The 11359-nt window shown below is 37.8% G+C and overlaps 1 non-coding gene across 1 annotated transcript; it reads right to left on the reverse strand.

Moving 5' to 3' along the window:
- Positions 1-9930: 9930 nt before the first annotated feature.
- Positions 9931-10094, reverse strand: LOC142435331 (U1 spliceosomal RNA). The gene has a single exon (XR_012781406.1). It is a non-coding gene; the product is annotated as a U1 spliceosomal RNA (small nuclear RNA).
- Between the last annotated feature and the right edge of the window lie 1265 nt (positions 10095-11359).

An 11359-nucleotide genomic window follows, 5' to 3' on the forward strand; every position in this document is an offset into this window, starting at 1 on the left:
ATGCACTTCTCTTAATATTGTTAGAGTGCATTCAGCAAAAAAATATCCAATCAAAGCTATAGCCTGTGCGGAGATGGGCCACCTAAATCCAAGACAGAGAGAAGAGGCCAGTTCAGAAGCAAAACAAAACAAAACAAATATCTTCTTTGCTTTTGTTTTCTTTTTTTGGATCCAAAAGGATATTTTTATATTTTTTCTCAAATGACAAAAGGTGATCATTTGGGCTAATGATGATGAAATTTTAAGAAAATTAAACAATTGTTCTGGTGAGAAAAAAAGGCCAGGAATATTGTGCCAAAGAATATTTTCGCTTCATGACAATGCACTCGCATATTCTTCAAGTAAAGCAAAGACCGTGCAATGAGAATTTCTGTGACAAACCTTACATCATCCATCCCCAAATTCTGATCTTGTACATTCAGATTTCTTTTTGTTCTCAAAACTCAAAGAAAATTAGAAGAAACAGAATTTAAGCACCTAAAGGATGCCATAACTGCCATTTTGACACGGTGTGCATCAGAATGTGAAAATGTTAAAGTGACTGAAAAACTGCCTTCAGAAGTATATGGATGTGGGATATATCAAAATCCAATATCTTCACATTGTGATAATTTTGTAACAATACATTTTTATTTACCCTTGTATCCAATTTAACTATATTCCCTAGGGAACTTGCCATTTTCAGTCTGACTCATTCCTGGTTTCTTCTTCTTTTTAAAAAAATTAAATTGTGTTGCATTTTCAGTGAATATTTACATAGAAAATTAGGTTTTCTTTTAAAAATTTCTATACAGTATGTTCAATGTCATTAGTTACTTTTTCATTTCAAAAGAAAGCAGAAAATAAAAAAGTAGAACATATTAAAGATGGTTAAAAGGGAAAAATGATGAGATGCTAAATTTTAATCTGTCTACAATAATGCATTTTCTGATACACTCTGTGGTCAGACTTTTCCAATCCCTTGTCAATAGTTAGAAGAGTCAGGGTTATCCATTAAGGTGGGTTATCACAAGGTGAGCAATTGGAAATTTCCCATGACTCTGTGCCAGAAAGATGCCAACTCAATGACTGTGAGTTTGTTTTGGTTTGGTCAATGGTCAGAGGGCATTCAATGAAGGCTTATTCCCTGCCAGGTGTATTCAAATGGATTTGGGGCCTTCACTGTCATCCATAGTCTACTGAAAACTGGGTGCTCAAAATTTAAGCTCTAATACATTTCCTTCCTCTGATCTTGGATTTTGTTCTTTACAATCCTTGGATCACACAGGCTGATAGGCTTCTTTTCTGTGGGCTTAAATGTCACTCCACTTCAATGGATGTGTATTTTAAGACAAACTTTTAAGACCCCCAAATAATATTATTTCTCATAGCTGGACACTATTCGATTTCTTCATCACATTTTACTATAGCACCCTTACCTCTAGTGATGCCTTCATGAGGGTAAGTATTGTGCAAGATCATATCTTAAGACCTGACTGCTCACAGGTTAGGGCTTACAACTGAGTTCAAACTCAAAATCCACAGTTATAGCTCAGGTGCATTTATATCTGTTCCTCTTTTTTTTAAGTGACGATATGTTCAGTTTTTTGAAAGATATTAAAGGTGACCTACATGGGGCTTTAGTAATTCTAATAATGCCATTACACTAACCCTTAATAAAGAATTTAGAATGTTATTGAGATAGGGGTAATATAGGTATGTGGGATGACTTTTTAGATTAAATTACATGCGGTGTTCCAGTGAAAGTTAGACACAGAGTAAACCATCCAGTAACATTCATTCACGGTGGAAGACATATATCTTCAGAGCTAAGACATGTTTACAAATCTAAGAAAATATGAAAGTATTAAATATATGGCAGTTTTAATTTGCCTATTTTGGGGCAACCACAAAAGGAGTAAGTTTGACCCGAAGTCCAATGACTTCCAATACTACTACCTTAGGTAGCAGGCTTCGTATTCTTCTGTTTCTAGAAGCTACAGCTTTAAGTCCAAAGTAATATATTCATTCCTTTAATCTGAATAGTTGTGTGCAATGTAAAGCCTCTGTTCACTTAGTGTTTTTTTTGGCTCAGATCTTTCTTTTGTTTTGTTTGTCTGTTTGAAGTGAACTTGTTTGTCATGAAGGACTCCACACCCATTTTAATTCCAAAATTTTTTCTTTCTTTTTTTTTTTTACCCACTCAGACCACTATATAGGTTTGAGGAATAAAGAACCTGGAGTGATTTTTTGTTTGTTTGTTTACACTATATATTTACACAGCCCATCACAAGAAATGACATCAACAACAATACCCTGTTAAACCCTCCATACATGTGGTTCTCTTTCTCACTGTCCCTACCCCACCCTTTCTGCCTCCTTCCATAATATCATATCCTCTCCTCTCCCTGTTCCACCGCTATCACTAGCTTCCTCCAAGTCATCAAAGTCTTGTCTTCTGGAGCATAAACCACATTTTTCACCTTTCCCCTTATAATAATGGTGTTATTAAATATTTGGTTTTATAAGATTTATAAAATTTGCTAAGCAAAATATTGTCTAGTTTTGTCTTTTTTGTGGTGTTTAGAAGAGTTGTCATTGTTTATTACTGATGTATAATATTGCATTTTATGGATGTAGGAGTTTTGTTTACCCATTCCTCTATATTTGGTGTTTTTGTTTCCATGTTTTTGCTATAGGAAAATTGATTTAATAAGCATAGGTGTGCATATGTTTGACCTTGTTGTATCCCTTATTTAGTGCATATTCACAATAGAGAGATTGTTATATCATAAGGTACTTGAATTTGCATTTGTTTAAGGAAGTGCCATGCTGATGTCCAAAGTGGTTATACAATTCTACAGACACACTACCAAAGTAAAAGAATTCCTATTTTTCCACACCCCTTCCTGAATTTATTATTTTCTGTGTTATTGAATTTTGCTGAAAAATGTCAGTATGAGGTAGTATCCCATTGTTGTTTTACTTTATATTTCTCTTATTACTAATTACTGGAAATATTTCTTCACGTGGTTGTTGACTGCTTGGATGTCATCTTTGGTTAATTGTCTTAAAACCATGTCTAGGTTATTTTTATTTTTCTTGCTAAGATGTAGTAATTTTCTATAAATGTTTGAGATTAGTCCTTTATTTGATGCATTATTGTTCAACATTATTTCGAAATCTGTGCATTCTCTGTTGATTCTTTTCATGAAGTCTTTTGATGTGCATAAATGCCATGTTTTAGTAGGTGTCAGCTCTTTATTTTGTCTTCTATAGTGTGAATATTTTTCATTATGTTCAATAGTGTGTTTATGCTCATATCAAAGTAGGTAAGTTTGTCCTTATTTTGTTCATGGTATTATAATTGTGTGGTATATATTTCGATCTTTGATCCATCTTGAATTCATCGTTGTACATGGTGTTAGCTATGGGTCTTGTTTCCTTTTTTATAGCTGAGAATCTAGTTTTTGCAGAACTATTTGTTGGGCGGGGGGGGGGAGTCTCTTCCCCACTTAATGTGCTTTATTCCTTCTTCAAAGATTAAGTGTCTATAGGCACTTGGTTGTATTTCTGGGTTCTCAGTTCCAATCTATTGTTGTACCAGTACCAGACTGTTTTCATTACTGTGACCATTTAATAGGTTTCATTGTCTGGTAGTTAAAAGTCTCCTGCTTTGTTTTTATTTTTCCGGGGTTACCTTCTTTTCCATATAAAGTTGTTGATTCGTTTTTCCACTTATTTGAAAACTTCTGGTAGGATTTGGATCAGAATTGCATTGATTTGTAAAGTATTTTTGGTAATATTGACATTTTCATAATGCTTAGTCTGCCTATTCAGAAACATGGTAACTTGTTCCATTTGTGTTTCTTTTTCTTTGTTGATAGATTATTTTATAGTTTTCTTTGTAAAAGTCTTTTGTTTCTCTGCTCAGGTTTATTGCTATATATTTTATCTTTTTTCAGTTAATGTAAATGTCATTGTTATTTTGATATCCAAGTGATTCTGTATACTGATCTTAGAGTTGGTACACTTCCTACATTTTTAATTAGTTCAAGCAAATGTTTAATTTAATGATTGGCATTTTCTATACATAGGATTCTGTCATGTGAAAATAAAAAATATTTTTATTTCTTCTGTGCCTCTATGGATGCTTTTAATAACTGTGTGATGTCTTGTGGATCTAACTAAAACTTCCAGGACATATTTAATAAAAGTGACAATAAAGGGGAACCTTGTCTAGTTCCCATGTGGAGAAGAAATGTTTTTAATATCTCTCCACTAAGTGAGATTGATTTCCATGTATGTTTTTTATTATGTTGAGAAATTCCCTTCTATACCTATTTTATTGAGGAATAAAAAAAGTTTGATCAGGAATGGATATTGAATTATATCAAATACCTTTTCTGCATTTATTTATTTAACCATGTTTCTTCTCCATTATTTTGTGAATTACTTTGATTGTTTTTCTAATATTAAACCATTCTTGCATATTTCATATGAATTCCACTTGATCCTGATATATTATTATTATTTTTGATGCTTTGTTGCATTCGACTTGCTAGGATTTTATTGATGATCTTGGTATCTATATTCATTACTAGTTTCCCTGTGGACAACTGTAGGGGACCAGCCTCCCCCAAAACGAATGGGTCCAAGGGGTGGTTGTGTAATTGAGGGATAAATTAAGGAGACTTCAGACAAGATAAAGGATGCAAGGATTCACCTCCATAATTGCTTCAGGAACCAGTTCACCAGGTCTGAGCAAAGGGAGAGAGCTTAATGTATTCCTATGAGCTTATATAATTGGGGAGGTGGGTAGTAACACGCAGGCCACATACATAACAAGATGGGTGGGCTCTAGAGTCAAGATGGCATTCTAACCTTGGTCATCTGAGCTGGCTTGACCTTAGACATCTTTGATTTCTTCTCCAGGGGAATAATCTATGATGCTTATGAGAAGTGAGTGGGCCCTACTTATGGGAGGACAGACAATAATAAGGTCAGATTACTTTTGATGATAGACAACCATCAGGCAGATAGCCTTCAAGCAGTCGACCTTCAAGCATGTAGTAAGAGAACAGGTATTTGCAAACAGCACCTTAAATTTGGCATTAGTATGGGGAGGCATTGAAAGGAATGACTTTTACTTAGGAGAATGTGAATGGGGCACATCTCCAATCCATGAATGTAATGATTCCCACTGCAGGAACCCTGGCCTCCCAGAGGCCTTAATGGATGAATGTTGGGAGTTATCTGCATACACTCTCTTCCTGGTTCTGTTTCCCATAAGTTCCAAGGCCTTTTCTTCATAACATGCTTTTAGATCAGTGTGTTTTTCAATTGGTTGTTCCTGTTTTTCTCATTTGGTTGGGTGAGCTACAATGGGAAGGCCTGAGGCCTTCCTTGCCTAGTCACTCACATGGTTGGTGTCCTTCTTTGTCTGAAAGAGGCAACAGCCATGGGATCTCTTGTGTGATTGTGGGGTGCCCAGAGCTTATTTTGGGAGGGGATCATCAGGGCTTTCCCTGCTGGTTCACAGGCTGAGGTCTGTCCTTTTTGAGGAACCTTGGTGGTTCAGTGATTCAAAATATCAGCTGACTGAATCCACCAGCTGCTTCAGAGACCAGATTGTCATAGTCTGCTTCCATAAAGATTGACAGCCTTTGGAACTCTGGGGCCATTTTATTCTGTCCTATAACATCACTACGAGTCATGATCACATTTATAGAAACAAGTTGATTTTCTAATCATTTTTTTTAATGTGGAGTAAACACTGCAGTACTAGTGAAAGGTAACTAGATTTAGGGGCAAGTGAGGTTGTCTCCCCAATGTCTGCAAAGGCCCACATAGAGGGTTTGGAAACAAATCAGGAAGCAATTGGACCCCTATGGGAAATCCAAATTGAGCATGAAAATATTAAGATCCTCTAGGCCCAGGTAAAACCAATAACTTGGATACACCCACCTTAGGTACATCACACAGGTGGGCCTGACTCAGGCAATGGGGTCAACCAATACCTTCAACTTCACCTCCCCAGCTAGAGGTGTTAAATATCTTGGCTGCGGAAAGGCCAAGTCTCTTTTACTTTGCTCCTGTTCAGCAACAGGCAGAAAGTGGGGGTCTCTAACCCCACCCCATGCGGGTGTGGGGCACAAGTATAGTCAACTGGGTCAGGGCCAGAATAGGCTGTGGAAAACCAGAGTTTGAGGTGGGCCTAAGTTTCAGTTTCTCAGAAAGGGCCTAAGGTTCCGTTTCAGGTTCCTGGAACAGATGTAAACCACTGCCTGATGTAGCCTGACCCAAGCTGACCAATGTGATACAGTGTCCAACAGGTGACCACCCACCGTCAGCAGACCATTCGGGAGGACACACGCGACCCTACTGGCCAGTCACTGCTGGACAAGACTGGCACCAGAAATATTCTCCAATAAATTTAAAGAATAATAACCCTGGACTGTTCCTTGCCCCCTAGCCCTATAAAAGTCTGAAGAAAAAGAACTCAGGGCTGATTCCATTTGGACGCTGGGTCCCCACTGCACTGGGCAGTGGAGGGATGGAAGCCCTAGCTTGAGCTAGAAAAACAAATTCCTTGGTCACTTTTGCATCTCAACTGGTCATAATTCTTCTGTGCGCCCAAGGTGAGCTCGCATTCCTTTCCCCAATCCAACACGGGAATACATGTGCCTGTGTGCCCTCCTCAGGGCCTGATCCAGGCCTACTTGGGGCCCACATGCTCTTGCTCTCTTGACCTCTTGGTCTCTTGGTTCCTGGGAATTTCCTAGTTCCACATATGTGGGTGTTCTTTACCACGTTGTTTTTCATGGCCAGTTGTGAACCCCAGCGCAGCTTCTGCATGGCCTGACATGCATTCCAGAAATAGTGTGTACCCTTTTGAGACTGTAAAACCTGGAACTTTTCATTTCCTTCATAAAAACTCACTTAGATTACAAAATGTGCTTTGGTGTGAATTCTTTCAGAGTGCAAAAAAAATTAACCAAGGTATAACCCATTCTAGAAACCTAACACTAGCATGGAGCCTTTATAAATAATGTCTTTGGGGGTTCAGGTTCATTCTCTCTGCTTCAACAACCTTGGTACATTGATTTCATTATTTAATTTAAGGCCAGGATGTCTTCTCGGGTAAATAACTGATCAGTGTAGTCAACCTACAAGTATAGTCACAGTGTACTCATAAGGGACCCAGGCTTGAGGTTTATTGCTACCATTTGAAGTTCTTTCTTTTTTTCAAGTTGAGTTTTGTAAGATAAGTCTGATAGAAATGGAGACTGTTCCAAGACCCTTTAACCTTGATTAACAAGCAGTCTTGATGGAGTCTCAAATAATATCTGGCTCCAAAGATTGACTTCGTAGCTACCTACCCATCTCCCAATCTGTGTTCTAAAGTTGGTATTGTTCTCTGACCTGGGTAAAGAATATTTGTGGCAGGGGATGACATGGTTGCACAAGTGCCCTTCATCCTTGATGGGAGCATACACAAGGGTATGAGGATGGTTAGCATTGGATGTACAATCCACTGAGTATCAGGTTCAGGAAAAGCAGTGGTTTACATGATTCAAGGGAGCCAGGTTAGTGAGCAAGTCAGTGGGACCATATTCTCACCCCCATCTTAGGTTCTAAGCATCTCTTGGAATACACTGCAATCTCTTAGGAGTTAATCATTTAGTATGGTTCATATGGTGTATCCATGAAAAGTGATGACCAAATCCCAGACACCTGTATTTTATTTTGCACATGCAAATTTTCCAAACATTCCTATTTAGGGCTTGTGCTAATAAGGACAGAGGGGGTGGGGGATAAAGTAATCAACTCATAGTCTTTCCTGCTACATGAGGAAGACTTGTTTAATAATTATGACTGTATGAAAAGTAGTGAGGTGTATGGGGAGGTAATTGTGAGTTCTGTGTCTCTAGAGGTATACCAGAGGTATCAGTTACCCACTTATGCATTGTTGAAGCCTCAGGAGAAGTAACAATAGAAAGTTATATAACTTGAGCTTTAGTATCCCTTTTATTTCCAAGCTTGTCTAAAAAATTTTAAAAAGCAAAGTTGGTAGGATGAATTCCACCTTAATTTTTCTTTTAAATGTTGGAACTGGCTTTGTATGTTAGATGTTATTAGTTTCTGTCCAGGCAATTTCAACTCATGAAGACCCCATGTGGGCAGAATAAAATTGCTTCAAGTGGGTTTAAAGGCTATGATCTTTCACAGGTAAATCATTACGCCTATCTTCTAAGGCGTCTGTGTGCAGGCTTGCACTGCCAAAATTTTGGGCACTCACTTAGGCTGGATCCTCTTATTTAATTTTATGTCAACTTGAAGACACATAATAGCGTAGTGGTGGTGTTCGACCTGTCAGTCGGGTTAAAGTCTGATGGTGATTCCTTATAGTGTGTTCTCATAAGGAGGGAACATCCCTTCTCTCTCTGCCTTTATCTCCTTGCTGGCAAAACACACTCTGAAACCTGCCACAGCCTTGGAGATGCATGTCCATTGGCACTAAATCACAAGAATTTGAACCCACCAGCTTGTGATATTACTGTATTCTGCATCACTGCATGTGACTGTGAGTCTGACGAAGGACTTATGAACTAGCATCAGGCTTATGGATTTGAGTTAGACTGTGCTGAGATGTTTTATTGATGCACAATTACTTCTTGATGTAAAGCTCTTCCTGACACATATATGAGTGTCTCTGGATTTGTTTCTCTGGTCCAGGAGTCCTCAAACTACGGCCTGCGGGATACATGCTGCACGCAGAGGACATTTTTCTGGCCCGCCGGGTATTTTTGCCCCATTTTTTTTACTTCAAAATGATATGTGCAGTGTGCATAGGAATTTATTCATAGTTTTTTTAAAAACTATAGTCCGGCCTTCCAATGGGTTGAGGGACAGTGAACTGGCCTCCTGTTTAAAAAGTTTGAGGACCCCTGCAAGTCAATCGGGCCCACCAGAAGAAGTAAGACCAGTGAAACTTATGTACTCATTTGTAGAGAAAGGTAAATCTCAATGAAAAATTTACACAAATTTAGATTCTGGCAAATTGTAAGTCCATTAGTTTCTTAATTACAATAAATGGGCAGTAATAAAATTACCATTGCTGCTTATGTTAGTCTGGGTAGACTAGAGAAACAAATCCAAGGAGACACATATATGTATTGTAAAGAGCTTTATATCAAAGAGTAATTGTGTTTTAAGAAAACACACCAGTCCAGGCTAGAGCAAGTCCATAAGTCCGATATTAGTCCAGGAACTCCTCTGTAGATTCATGCAGCACATGCAATGATGCCGAACCCAGGAAGACCACAGGCTGCTGTTGGGTGGAAAGTTCTGTGGGGCCAATGGCAGTGGATGCATCATCAGGGCTCTGACTGCCATCAGTGTGGCTCCATGTGGCTTCTCAACAGGAATGTGAAGCAGAAAGAGTGTGTCCAGCCTCCAGAAAGGAAGATAGGAAGTCCTAGAATTCTCATGAGAAGGCCACGTGCACAAGGAGGGATCACCAGCTGTGATCTGATTGACAGGCTAGACTGCATCCCTTCATTCTTATTTATCAAGTTGACATGAAATTGTGTAACTACCACACTGGTATTCTCATATGAAAAAACAAATAATTCTTGAATTTCTGTTGCAAGGTTTAGGAAATAATTGTAAAATGTATTAAGATATATTATTCAAATTATAGATATCAATAAAATTTTCAAACATTTATTAGACTTAGCTTGATATAAATCCATATGGTCAGAAAAACTCACATTTCCCAATCCCCTTATCTTATTTGCTTCAAAATTGAGTATACATGAAAAAATTCCTATAGGTGACTTACCTATTAGACAATTCTAAATATTGTTTAAATATACTTAATATGAGTATCTGTTCAGCATCAATTAATTTTCACATCTACATTCTTTTTATTTCTTTTTTTTTTTTTAGGGGAGAGTGCGAACGCAGTCCCCCACTACCACAAATTAGGCAGTCGAGTTTCCCACATTTTGGGAAATCGTAGGGGTCAGCACATCCAGAGTGCAATGGATAAGCCTCGCCCTGGGAAAACCACCTTCGTGATCATGGTATCTCCCCTGCCAGGTAAGTATAACACATCTACATTCTTAAGGTTTAAAAATGTTTAGTGTGTGTGGTGAAAAAAGGTTGAGTGTGAATACTCAACATTATTCTCTTATTTATTTCTTCACTTGTCAAAATAAAGTAAAATGAGATGCAAAGCTACTAATTATGCATCAAGTGGAATAAAATTATTCACTGGGTAATGCTTCTTTCTGGACTAGGAAGCCTAATAGCATCTGCTTGCTCCCAATTTGTTGGTGGACCCTTTGTTAAGATCAGAGAATACTTAAACATAATAGCAGAAAATAAATATTTGACTTTGCAAACTATAATTTATGTAAAAAGCTTTTAGAGATATTACTCATCTGCCATACTTGCATATAAATATTTGTTTTGACCATACATATTAGCATAGCATTTATTTCTTTTGATTTGTTTGAATATGTTACCAAATGAGTAAACTTTATATGGTTGTCAAACACAATTTCTATGACTACTAGTCCATAAAGCTGGCATGAGAGCCATAGATGACTTCCTCTGGTTTCTTTACCTATTCTGAAACCAACCATTCCTCCCATGGCATTCTACCTTTATGCTAAGTTTGATAAGTCATTGCAATGTACACACAGAACTCATCGATAAAACTTACAAGTATTGGAGTTTATTAGAGAATTTAATAAATTAATACGTGTCAGGATCATAAACATTTGGCATACAGCAATTGGCTGATGGTAACACCTCCCCTCATCTAGCAGTTTAGTCAATCTTTCTCACTGGTCTTCAACCTTGTCCTTTCCCTCTGTCGGAAAGGAAGCCAGCCTGATGCTCTCTCTCACAGTGTCATTGTTGCATGTTTTTCTTTTATTGTCACCTGATTTTCTTGCCTCGGCCTCTGATTTCAGCCTGAATCCTTTGTTCTCTTTCATAGATTCTGATCTACAGTCGCTGGTGCCTGTAGTCTCTGTAGCCTATACCTATACCATTTCAGACAAAGATTCCGTGCTCTTTCGTATGGTCTCTCTGCTTCTATGATGGCTCTTATACACAGAGGAATGGCTTTGAGGTGTGGCTTTTTTTTTCCTTTCAGCAGACCATAGCCATAAGGAAACCAAGAGTATGATTAAGTTCACACTTTCTACTAAATTAGGAACTTAGCCTTACCTTAAACCTGTTCATCAGCATAGCACAGCATGCCCTCCAAAACTGAATTATAGCCACAGGCATAAAGACTCCAGAATTTTAATATATCACATTAAGAATAGTAGCTGGAAGATCTTTATTAACAGATAACATC

The sequence above is a fragment of the Tenrec ecaudatus genome, chromosome X (assembly GCF_050624435.1).
Source record: "Tenrec ecaudatus isolate mTenEca1 chromosome X, mTenEca1.hap1, whole genome shotgun sequence".
Taxonomy (NCBI): Eukaryota; Metazoa; Chordata; class Mammalia; order Afrosoricida; family Tenrecidae; genus Tenrec; species Tenrec ecaudatus.